This window comes from Ovis aries, chromosome 7, assembly GCF_016772045.2.
Source record: "Ovis aries strain OAR_USU_Benz2616 breed Rambouillet chromosome 7, ARS-UI_Ramb_v3.0, whole genome shotgun sequence".
NCBI lineage: Eukaryota > Metazoa > Chordata > Mammalia > Artiodactyla > Bovidae > Ovis > Ovis aries.
In genome coordinates this window covers 24,364,153-24,377,244 of record NC_056060.1, presented here as the reverse complement: position 1 = coordinate 24,377,244, position 13,092 = coordinate 24,364,153, and the positions used below count along the sequence as shown (strand labels likewise).

General features: G+C 44.1%; 1 protein-coding gene across 3 annotated transcripts in view; it reads right to left on the bottom strand.

Annotated features, from left to right (window-relative positions):
• RNASE13 (ribonuclease A family member 13 (inactive)) overlaps nucleotides 1–13,092 on the bottom strand; it is a 46,578-nt gene that overhangs the window by 32,097 nt on the left and 1,389 nt on the right. The window lies entirely within an intron of this gene.

Here is a 13,092-nt window from a genome sequence, read left to right as displayed (position 1 = left end):
AGACCTGACCTCATGCCTCACTGTTATGACCCAGAGCAGGAATCTCGGATCTTTGAAGTGAACTTCCCTCCCTTGGAAATTTCAGAACCAGGACCTTCTAAAAATCTTGATCTGGTTCTAATTAGTGCTTCTCTAATTAACCGCGGTGAAGGATCAGTTTTGTATGCAAAATCTGCCACAGATCAGCACTTTCATAAAATACAATAAAATGAATTACTGGAAAAATGAAATCGAATATACAGATATAGAAAACACAAGGTCGAATTTTTTTATAATCAAATTCAGTGAACATAAAAGTGGTGTATCAGATTGGGATAAAAGTTTCTCAATGCTGCCTTTCAATTTCTATACTTATGATAGATAGACAGAGGAAAATGCTATATACATATATACATATAAATTCAACACCAGCATAAGACATACACGCCCATACATATATACATATATATGGGCACGTACTCACACATGTGCACGTGTGCACACAACACACACACTCAACAGTAAGGCAACACTGTCCTTCCCTCTGCTGATTCTGCCTCGCGAATACCGCTTCCTTTCCACACTTGGAAAGAGACTTTGCTACACCAACTCGAGCTCATAATAAGGAAAGCATGATTGGCGAAACATGAAGTGGCAAGAAAAGCAGACAATCCAAAAATTCTGACTCCCAGCCCCCATCCCTGCTACCTAGAAAGAGATCTAAAGCAGAGCTCCTTGCTACCTACCACACCCACACTATCTTACCCAAATATAGCTTTCCCCACAGCACCCAGACAGCCTTCCCACATCACACTCTGCCCATTGCCACCACTATTGCACCCACCCTGTGCTTCTGACCAAGGAAGAGATACCGAAATGAGAGGAAAACAACATCCTTCTACTCCTCTGTCTTTGCCCGGGTGTTGTGGGCAGGCTTCGCTTCCTCTGTCTGCACCTTAAATGATGGTGTTTCTCAGGCTCCTATTCTTAGCTCTCTTTTCCTCTCACACTGAACCCTCTTGAATGACTTGATACAGTCCCATAGCTTCAACTGCCACTTATCTGCTCCCAAAAGCATCTCTCCGGCCCTGTCTCCCAAGTTCCAGGCACATCTCATCTCAGCACCTTGCAGACATCATTATAAAAAACACTCAGAGCTGGGCTCAGATCTGCCTGGCTGCCAAACTTGCCCCTCCTCCTGGCATCTCTCAGCCTTGGTGAGGGGAAACATCAGAGCCAGTCAGTCAAAGTCTTAATCTAAGAGACACCGGCGTCTACACATTCGTTTCCTGTTTGCTGGGGTCGCTGGTAACTCCTCATCTATCCCATGCTTGCCTGCTAACTTGTCTCAGTCATGTCAGACTCTTTGCGACCCCAATGGACTATAGCCCTCCAGGTTCCCAGGTTCCATTGTCCAGAGGATTTCCCAGGCAAGAATACTGGAGTGCGTTGCCATTTCCTTCTCCAGAATATCTTCCCCACCTAGGGATCAAACCCACATCTCTCTCTTACATCTTCTGCTTGGCAATTGGGTTCTTTACCACTAGCGCCACCTGAGACCACCCAGGTAATCCCAGGTATTACTTTAAGAGGGCGCACAAGTTCTTGGATTTTCTTTTTTCCAAATATCACTAAGTTCCTAAAATTGGTCCAACAGACATAATGATTTTGGAGGCGGCTGTGATTTGAAGCTAAGCAAATACACTTAAGTGGTTGCAATCAAGGATTTGCTATCTAGCTACAGAGGGAAGAAAAAACAATACCTTTAGGACTCTATCGAACAATAACAGAGTAGGAACTTCCCCGGTGGTCCACTGGTTAAGACTCCACCTCCCAATGCAGGAGGTACAGGTTCAGTCCCTGGTGGTGGAACCCTACATGCCGAGAGGTGGGGCCAAAAAGTTAAGAAAAAAAAAAAAAAGCAGCAATAGAAGAGTATAATGAATCAAGTGGATTCTGTAACATTTCTCTCCCACCTCCCCCAGGGTTTCATTCATCCTAACCTGTAGGTTAGATTCTCTGTTCTCTGTTAAATGCTAATATTCCTGACACATGTCTCTAACATAACATTAGGTCTGTAATTAGAGTCAGGCAACACCAGGAGAAATCAAACCACTGTATATATGTAAGAGCTGTGGCTCCAGAAGCTGGCAAGAGTGTGGAACAAATTCGGAATAGAATGGATCTTTAAATAGACTAATTATATCCAAACAAGTAATGTAGCAGCTTGGGTAGGAGTTTCTGACTTCCGTGTGTAGGTTGAAGAATTAGATGCAGTGTAACTTGAATCCAGGGGCCATGGATCATGAACCTGGCCCATTCAGAGACTAATGACAGAATACAGGGCCCACTGGGGCAGTTGGGGGCCTGAGAAGGGCCGCTCAAAAGCCTTGGGACCAAATCTCTGCTGGTTACATTCTCTGAGAACAGATTTCCAAAAAGTCAACTGGGAAAGGCACTCCCCAGATATTTAGGATGACATAATTATTTCCTGGTCGGTAAGTTTGCTTTACTATCCATAAAATTGTAAGAATAGAAATATTTACGCAAATCAAGTACATGGCGTTAGTGTGTTTGTATTAAAGACTTCCTGTGTATTTTGTATTTTCAGTATTTACAGTGTTTAAGAGAATCTAGCCTGTTACAGTAACAAATTAGTCTTGCTATTTTAAACGTGTAATTAGTTTAGATCTGTGGTTTGAAATAGAATTTTCCTTTATTTTTTTCTTCAAGTTAAAAAAACAATTTTTATGTTTATTTATTTATTTGGTTGCATTGGGTCTTTAGTTGTGGCGTGCAGGATCTTTGTTCCAGTGTGAAGGCTCCTCTAGGTGCGCGAGCTCCAGAGAGCGCAGGCTCAGTAGTTGTGGCACACAGGCTTCTGCATTGGAAAGTGAATTCTTAACCACTGGTCCACCAGAGAAGTCCCCAGTTTTTTTTTTACTAAAGTGTAGTTGATTTACAGTGTTGTGCTGATCTCCACTGTACAGCAAAGTAACTCAGTTATATAAATATATGTACACATCCTTTTTATGTATAGAATTTCCCTTTAAAACTAGTTTGGGGACATTTAAAAAACTTAGGAATTTAATCGCTATATTCATAAATTGTCAGATTTCTAAGAATTTTTTTAGGTATTTAGGAATGTGTGGTTGGTTAGCTCAGGTAACCAAATCACTTTGTAAGGACATGGACTATGTTAAACTTATAAAGTATACTTTTAAGTGTTTAAAGGAGTCATTAACTACATTTATAAATGGTACCAAACAGTTCATTAAGTACAATCATTTAAAGTGATTATTAAAATATACTTGTTTGCAAGTTGAACATAAAAACTTAAGGAAGAACTGAGCTTCTGATTTGCATCTTTAACATAGGGAACAAAATTTCAAAAAGCCAAAGTAGCCCTCTACATGTTTTTTTCTGGCACAAAAAGGACATTTAAAAAATTCACACCGACGCTGCAAGACTGGTCCATTTTCTGGGCTGCTTTCATCTACCCAGTACAGAGCAGATTGGGTGATTATATATCCTGCTCTTCCCGTGTTTTCTGGTTTTACTAAGCCTTTAGAAGGGAGAATGGCTCTGCTGATGGAATAGCAGAGGCCGGGCTCAAGGCACAGAGCTGGCAGGGACTGACTCCAAAATTGTCTCTCCTCAGCGCCCTCCTTTCTCTCCATTGTTCCGCCTCCAGATGGGTCACTCTGCATTCTGGAGGAACTAAGAAAGGGGAGCAGGGCTTCCCTGAGGCCACTGCGGCGGTGGCAGACAAATTCAGCTGAATACGTAAAAGTAAAACTCAGAGACTATATAGCTGAGTCTCCATCCTCAATAGGGATTTTTCCTCCCAGGCCAAATTTGGAATTTTGAGACTACATATTTCCAAGTAAGATGGCTTTTTAAAAACAACAGATTGTTAAGCAAATGTTTCCTTCAATAAATCAGGCTGCTTGCCTGGAAATGTGTGTGTGTGTGTGTAAACACATGTGTTCATGGTGAGGAGGAGAAGTTATGTTAGTGGGATTAGGAGTGCTGTATTCCACCAGTTACAGATTCTCTGGGGACCAGAATGCCTGGTGTGAAGTACAAATATTTTTTAGTAGAAATAAAACACAAGACAATGTTGGGACTTCCCTAGTGGTCTAGTGGTTAAGAATTCACCTTGCAATGCAGGGTACACAGGTTCTATCCCTAGTCTGGGAACTAAGATCCCACAACAATTACTTGGAATCAGTCACTTGGGTACTGGGTGCATTTGGCTTGGGCTTTTTTTTTTTTTAATCTTATTGGAGTATAGTTGATTTACAACATTGTGTTAGTTCCAGGTTACAGCAGAGTGATTCAGTAATACATATACATATATTCATTCTTTTCCAGCTTCTTTTCCCATATAAATTATTACACAGTATTGAGTAGAGTTTGCTGTGCTGTTAAGTAGGTCCTTGTTGGTTATGTATTTTATTGATATGTATAGCAGTGTGTGTGTGTGTTAGACCCACAGCTTGGGAGCTGTTGGATGCATGGCATAGTGTATTGAAAGGTTTGTAACAAAGATCTTAATAGGTGGAATAGAGGCAGAGACGTGGAAGGAGAAGATGAGCATAGAACACAAGACGTCAAGGAACTGGTGACAAATTTGTGCCCACCGGCTTAGCAGTTCTGAAGACTAAGGGGTTGGGAGATCTGATTTCATGGTGCTATAATTCCCAGGTTGCCTGCCCCTGGAGGCTCGGCTGGGAGTCTGCCAATGAGCACTCCAGCGGCCACTGGATATACCTGGCACACTGAAGTCTTACCAAATGTTCATTGAACACTCAGAGCAAAGGAATGGCGCTAGGGAAATATACAAATCACAACTCTGGAAAGCTTATAAAACAAGTTATTTTAAAACTTTCTCATTATGCTTCAAAATTTCCAGAGAGGGGGAATTGACTGCCTGTCGAGACAGCCTGTCCCATTTTCTGGCAGCTCTAAATATTAAAAATTCTCCTATAGAGAACCTAATCTATGTCTCTGTCACTCCAGCAATTTGCTGATGCCCTATCACTTTGAGCCATTCAGAGTAAATCCAATTCCTTGTCACACCCAACTTTGTAAATATTTTCAGTGTTTTGTGCCCCCTACCCTCCAAAATTGCCTCAACAGACAATAACACGAGCTGTAAAATGGCTTCTAAAGTTTGACCCAATAATTTTCAGTTGGTAAAATATGCTAAATGGAAATTGCTCAAAGTGAGAAGGAGTAAATTTGTGCAACCTGTTTATATTTGTCTTTGTGTGGCAAAAAAAAAAAGAAAAGAAATTGTAGAAATAATACAAATTGCCCCAAATTGAGAGTGACTAAACAAATGATGGGGCAGCTATTTATAATGCATTAATTGAAGCATCAAGTCATCACTTTAGCTGGAGACAAATACACAAAAATTATTTTGATGCATAGAAATTTGTGTGGGGAATGATAAATGAAGAAAAGAGAACATTGGGACTTCCCTGCTGGTTCAGTGGTTAAGAATCTGCCTTCCAATGCAGGGGGCATGGGTTTGATCCTTTGTCAGGGAACTAATATCCTGCATGCCATGTACCATGCCCTCAACCAAAGGAAAAAAAAAAAACAAAACTGTATTTTCAAATGGACTACAACTAAGTAAAAGAGTACCTGTTTTTGTATACCAATAAAGTCCCTAAATGAATTTGGAGCCTTTCCAGAACTCTGTCTCCAAACCAGTGCCTCCTTCAAATTCATCTAGTCCAATGAACTACGCCTGACTCAGAAGACATTCCACGTGTGTTGTTTTTTCTAATTAAAGTATAATTGGATATAACATCATACCAGCTTCAGGTATAGGACACAATAGTTCAATATTTGTATGTGCTGCAAAATGATTACCAGAATAATTCGACATCTGTCACCATACATAGTTACACAAAATCTTTTTCTTGTGATGAGAACTTTTAAGAACTACTCTCTAGTCAACTTTCAAATATGTAACACAGTGTTATAAATTATTGTCATCAGTAATTACAATATTACTTCAGTTCAGTTCAGTTCAGTTATTCAGTCATGTCCCCATGAACTGCATGACCCCATGAACCGCAGCACACCAGGCCTCCCTGTCCATCACCAACTCCCAGAGTCTACCCAAACTCATGTCCATTGAGTTGGTGATGCCATCCAACCATCTCATGCTCTGTCGTCCCCTTCTCCTGCCCTCAATCTTTCCCAGCATCAGGGTCTTTTCAAATGAGTCAGCTCTTTGCATCAGATGGCCAAAGTATTGGAGTTTCAGCTTCAACATCAGTCCTTCAATGAACACCCAGGACTGATCTCCTTTAGGATGGACTGGTTGGATCTCCTTATAGTCCAAGGGACTCTCAAGAGTCTTCTCCAACACTACAGTTCAAAAGCATCAATTCTTCAGTGCTCAGCTTTCTTTATAGTCCAATTCTCACATCCATACATGACTATTGGAAAAACTATAGCCTTGACTAGAGGACCTTTGTTGGCAAAGTAATGTCTCTGCTTTGTAATATGCTGTCTAGGTTGGTCATAGCTTTCCTTCCAAGGAGTAAGCGTCTTTTAATTTCATGGCTGCAATCACCATCTGCAGTGATTTTTAGAGCCAAAAAAAAAAATAAAGTCAGCCACTGTTTCCCCATCTATTTGCCATGAAGTGATGGAACCGGACACCATGATCTTAATTTTCTGAATGTTGAGCTTTAAGGCAGCTTTTTTACTCTCCTCTTTCACTTTCATCAAGAGGCTCTTTAGTTCTCCTTCACTTTCTGCCATAAGGATGGTGTCATCTGCATATCTGAGGTTATTGATATTTCTCCCAGCAATCTTGATTCCAGCTTGTGCTTCCTCCAGCCCAGCGTTTCTCACGACGTACTCTGCATATAAGTTAAATAAACAGGGTGACAATATGCAGCCTTGATGTACTCCTTTTCCTATTTGGAACCAGTCTGTTGTTCCATGTCCAGTTCTAACTGTTGGTTCCTGACCTGCATACGGGTTTCTCAAGAGGCAGGTCAGGTGGTCTGGTATTCCCATCTCTTTGAGAATTTTCCACAGTTTATTGTGATCCACACAGTCAAAGGCTTTGGCATAGTCAATAAAGCAGAAATAGATGTTTTTCTGGAACTCTCTTGCTTTTTTGATGATCCAGAGCATGTTGACAATTTGATCTCTGGTTCCTCTGCCTTTTCTAAAACTGGCTTGAACATCTGGAAGTTCATGGTTCACGTATTGCTGAAGCCTGGCTTGGAGACTTTTGAGCATTACTTTACTAGTGTGTGAGATGATGTCACCAATAATGTACATTGCATACTCATGACTTATTTTGTAAGTTTGTATCTTTTGATCCCCTTCATCCATTTCACCCACGTACCAACCCACCTCTTGCAAGGCAACCAGCAGTCTATACTCTGTATCTACAAGATTTTTTTAAAAGAGAAATCACATGACGTCTTTCTCGTACTTATTTTACTGAGCATAATGCCCTTCCCTGGTGGCTCAGATGGTAAAGAATCCACCTGCAATGTGGGAAACCTGGTTCAATCCCTGGGTTGGGAAGCAACCCACAGCAACCCACTCCAGTATTCTTGCCTGGAGAATCCCCATGGACAAAGAAGCCTGGCAGACTACAGTCCATGGGGTTGCAAAGAGATGGACAAAACTGAGCACCTAAGTACACACACACACACACACACACACACATACCATATTTCCTTTGTCCATCTATCAACAGGTAGTCGGGCAGTTTCTGTGTCTTGGCTATTGTAAGTAATACAGCGATGAACACAGACATTCACATATCTTTTCTTCAGGAAGAAACGAAAGCTAAGCAGTGGACTCCCTGCCTTGGCCTACTCACTTGTTCCTGGTTTCTATCTCTCACCTGTTCCCACTGCCATTCCTATTATGTGGGGATTTCTGCTCTCTTTACAGTCTTCGGAGCTTCCCCGGTAGATCAGCTGGTAAAGAATCTGCCTGCAATTCAGGAGACCCTGGTTCAGTTCCTGGGTTGGGAAGGTCTGTTGGAGAAGGGCTAGGCTACCCACTCCAGTGTTCTTGGGTTTCTCTGGTGGCTCAGCTGGTAAAGAATCTGCCTGCAATGCAGGAGACCTGGGTTCAATCCCTGGGTTGGGAAGATCCCCTGGAGAAGGGAACAGCTACCCACTCCAGTATTCTGGCCTGGAGAATTCCACAGACTGTATAATCCATGGGGTTGCAAAGAGTCGGACACGACCAAGTGACTCTCACTTTACAGTCTTCACCTAGTTTGGTGACATCTTTTGGACACTAGCTAGGATACAGCAGTGAGAAAAGAGATAAGATCCTTGACTTTTCATGAAGCTTAATTTTGAATGATATGTGGTGGTAGAGGTGGGTCTATTGAGAAACAGGAAATAATCAAAGAACTAATCAGACAGAGACAAATGCTGGGAGGAAAACATACATTATTTGGAGGGACAACAGATGAGAGACCAGGGAGACATTTGAGAATGCAACATTTTAGTTAGGATCGAAGGATGAGAGCCAGAACCTAGAACTGTGAAAAGAAGCCTCCAGGGAGAAGGAATATTCCAAATTAGGAATAAGCAAGGCCTGTGTGAAGCACTGAAAGGCTGCCATGACTGGAGGCTCATAGCGGCTTCCCACATCAGTGGAGTGGTAAGAGATGAGGCTGGACAGAGGAGAAAAGCAGTCGTGATACAAAGAGGAGGCCATTAGAAGAGGTTGATGGGATCTGACTGGAGTATTTTTTTTAACTGAAGGATAATTGCTTTACAATGTTGTGTTGATTTCTGTACATCAATGAGGATCAGCCGTAATTATATATGTATATCCCCTCTTTCTTGAGCCTCTCTCCCTCCATCCTCCCATCCCACCTCTCTAGGTCACTACAGAGCACCAGGCTAGGCTCTTGTGTTATACATCAGCTTCCCACCAACTATCCGTTTTACACATGATAGTGTTTATATGTCAGGGCTACTTTCTCAATTCGTCCTTCCCCAGCTGTGTCCACAGGTCCATCATCTACATGTGCATCCCCATTTCATCCGCACAGACAGGTTCATCAGTAATACTTTTCTAGATTCCATACATACACTTTAATATACAATATGTGTTTTTCTCTTTCTGACTTACTTCACTCTGTATAACAGGTTCTAGGTTCATCCACCTCACTACAACAGGCTCAAATTTGTTATGACTTAGTAATATTCCATTATATATGTGAACCACAACTTCTTTGATCCATGGTGGTGGCAGTTTAGTCACTAAGTCATGTCCAATTCTCATGACCCTATGGACTGTAGCCTTCCAATCGCCTGTCCATAGTATTTCCCAGGCAAGAATACTGGAGTGGGTTGTCATTTCCTTCTCCAGGGGATCTTCCTGACCCAGGGATCAAACCCAGGTCTCCTGCATTGCAGGCAGTCTCCTGCATTGCAAGTGGATTCTTTACCAACTGAGCCACCAGGGAAGCTCCTTTATCTCCTGCATACCCTGAGAAAACCACAATTTAAAAAGACACATGTGCCCAATGTTCATTGCAGCATTATTTATCATAGCCAGGACATGGAAGCAACCTAGATGTCCAATGGCAGATGAATGGATAATGATCAGGGTTTTTAGAAGATCACGCTGGTGAGGGTGCAGAGAACAGCTTCTTAGGTGGCGAGAGTGGAGCAGGAAGACCAGGATGGAAATGAATGCATTAGTATAGGCAAGATGGTGGTGGTGTGGGCTTTGGTGTCACCTCATTCAAAGCAGACAAGCTATAAATGTTTAAAGGAATATTAGCAAAAAAATAAAACCAAACCTAAGGAAATTAAACAAAAAATAGAATCAGCACATATATACTACACAGATTTCTTATCCTGAAATACCTAAGGTTTGGCTCCCAGTTTCCTTGGAAAGCACGAGTAACAAGAATATGTTCTCTCAAGTCTGTCCCTCCCTGTCCCCCAAATTCCTCTTTGTGGTCCTTCACTAATTCCCCCTTACCTTGAGGTATACAGCTCAAGCAGAGCCCTAGTCCCTTCTAGTCTCTAAGTGGACAAATGTTGAACAGCCTAAAGTCCCAACCCTATGTAGAATGGCCATTACATCTCTTGGTGCACACAAGCCAGGTAATAAACATTACAGACACAAATGTTTCTTTCACCATCTCTCATGTTTGCATAACAGTACTTCCCAAAAGAACCATACTGGAAATTTCCTGGCAATTATTTTAACTATTATTTATTCTAGAACAAGACTAGTGGGGGAAATGGTTTCAATGCCTGGCCACAGTGATATATTTATCACTTTTAGAAACTCTCCCCAGCACTGGTTGCTACAAAAATAAAGTTAACACTTTTTAATATCCTTTTTAAAAAAATGTGTCTGTCTGTACCAGGTCTTAGTTGCAGCACATGGGATCTAGTTTCCTGATCAGGGACCAAACCCAGGCCCTCTTCATTGGAAGTGTGGAATCTTAACCACTGGACCACCAGGGAAGTCCCAAAGTTAACCCTTTTTAACATGATGGTTCAGTTCAGTTCAGTTGCTCAATCGTGTCTGACTCTGCAACCCCATGGACTTTGCAGCACGCCACGCTTCCCTGTCCTAATCTAACATGTCAACCTAACATGATGGTTAGGTGGTAGAAAAGGTGTAGTGTTCAAAGCACTTCCTATATGGACTCTTGCTTGACAGCTTGGATGAAACCCTATGACAGTGGTTGAGAATGAAGGCTCTGTTGTCAGGCTGCTGGGGTTCAAATTCTGGCTTCTCCGCTCACTGTACAGTTTACAGCTTGTTTTTTAATTTCAAATAAGTCAGAATTTCATCTGTAAAATGTGAGTTTGTTACACTCCAAAGAATCTGAAATTGGTGAAATATAGTGAGAACTTCTAGTGAATGCTGGAGAGAGTTTCTAGGTCTGGTCTATTGCCAGTCTCTATTTCCTCCATTTTAATCTTACTACTTCACAGTCTCCCCAAAACCTTCACATCAACACACACACTTTCACACAGATGCACAGGTATTAGGTAAGAGCCTGCATCCTTGGAGAAAGTGGCATTTAACCACTATACGCATATCTGTCTCCTTATTTACTTAAATAAACCTTTCTAATTTAGCACAGATTAAAACTCCTGGAAGGGAATAACTTGATTTCAGAGGCTTCATCCAAAACCCCTCACCCGTAGGCTCAAAAACTTTCAATAACTCCCTTTTTCCCATGGGGGAAAAATATCCACTCGTTTTTTTTTCCCCCAGGAGCTCACAGACTACCAGAGCCAGCTTTGTGAGAAACTCGGGTTCTACCAACTGTTCCCCAATTTGTTTGAGTATAAAGAATGTTAAGATCTAATGAGGAAAAGTTCAGACTCTGTCAACACTGGGAATAGGTGAGCTGGGTTTGAAACAAATGAATAAGGTTCATAATAACCCCGCTAAGAAAATCTCCTAAATTCTGGCCTCTGTAACCAGCCACTGGGTCGCATTTACAGAGTGGACACCAGGGGGTAGCAAAATCTCACTCTCCCAGTTCTCGGCACTAATTATAAAGAGGCCCTGGGAGGCTGGATGTCTAGAGGGCTCATAACCCATTGACGGACAAGAGCTCCAGCTCCCTGCCTCTGACTGTGCTGGAAAGATGGGCACTGAGGTTTGCTGCCCTAGATTTTTTTTTTTTTTTTTTTTTTTTTACGCTATGGAGCAGAGGGATTTTCTTGCCTCCAAAAGAATGAATATTTTCTCTCTTTTCCAGACCGGGCAGAGAGGAGAAAAGGGCGGAGATTAGCGTTCAGAGGTGAGAGAAGAGCCCATCACCTAGGCGACGCCCCCTGCATCCCCACCCTTCCGCCTGCCTCCGTTCCAAAGACTGCCCTCAGGCTCCAGTCTCCTGGCTTCGTCGGAGCCGCAATCCCATGCAGGACGTTTCCCAAACGTCACCCCCTCCCCAGTCGCAGTGGTACCTGCATTCACGTCCGTCTCTGGGGTCTATTTGGCTCTCCTAGCTTCTCAAATGCCCACTCTTTAGAAGTGCCCCTGCCCACCCCTACACGGCTTCCAGGTGCCTGCTCAAAGGAGGGGCAAAAAGCATCTCCTTGCTATGCCTAAGTCTCCTCTGAGCCTCCTGGGGGACCCTCGCCAGGGCTTCATTTGCCATCCAGACGAGGTGGAGGATGGGTGAGACTAGAACTTTCTTAACTAGCCTACCCCCTTTGTCTACTGCGTCAGATTGCCATCCCCGCCACCAAGAGCTCTAGCGGCCCCAGGAGACTCCGTTTCGCCACCCCCAAAGAAGGAAGGGTCTGGAATCCGGAGGTGGGGCTGCTGAACGGCGTCTGGTGCCTTGCCTCGGCTAGCTAAGGGAGAGGATGAGGGATTCAGAGGGGAAGGGGCAGCGAGGAAAGAACTCAGAAAACGTCCGTCTCGGCAGGCGGATCCTGATCCCGGGACTCTGAGCGCATTCAGCCTCGACGTCCAATCCTCCTCCCCAAGCCTTCTCCGCTCCCTAACTCCCCCCCGCCCCCGCCCTCCCCAGACCGCACAGAGGAGTCCATTGTCGGAGCCCGAAGGCTCGAGGCCGGAGGGGATGGGAGGGGAAGGAGGAGGGCAGGCAAGCCCCTGGAGAGTGGGAGGAATCCCCTGATTTTCCTGCCCCCAGCTCCGAGGGAAGCTAGCAGGGGCTGGGGGGGGGGGGGGGGTACGGGGGGGCGCTGTGTGTGTGTGTGTGTGTGTGTTGGGCGGGGTGGGGGTGGGGGGGTTCTCTTCTGAGCTCCAGGTGCTGCCAGTGCTGCCAAAGTCTGGCAACCGAGGGGAGAAGAGGTTCCCAGGCGAGTTAGACTCAGGAGGCTTCCGGCCACCAAATGACCCAGTCCTAGGCTGGGGACCCAGGGAATTCACGCACGCCCCAGTGTCTGGACTGTCCCTTGCGGAGACTAAACTGATCGCCTAGGGAGCTAGGCGGAGGCGGGAAAAGGGCATCTTCGGCGGGACGGGCCTCCGAGGGTCAGGGTCGGGGAGACCGGCTGGAGGGCGGGGCGGAGGAGGAACAGGGTTGCGGGAGAGCCGGGCAGATCGGCTGGGGGCGTGGAGGGGAGCGGCCAGAGGCCC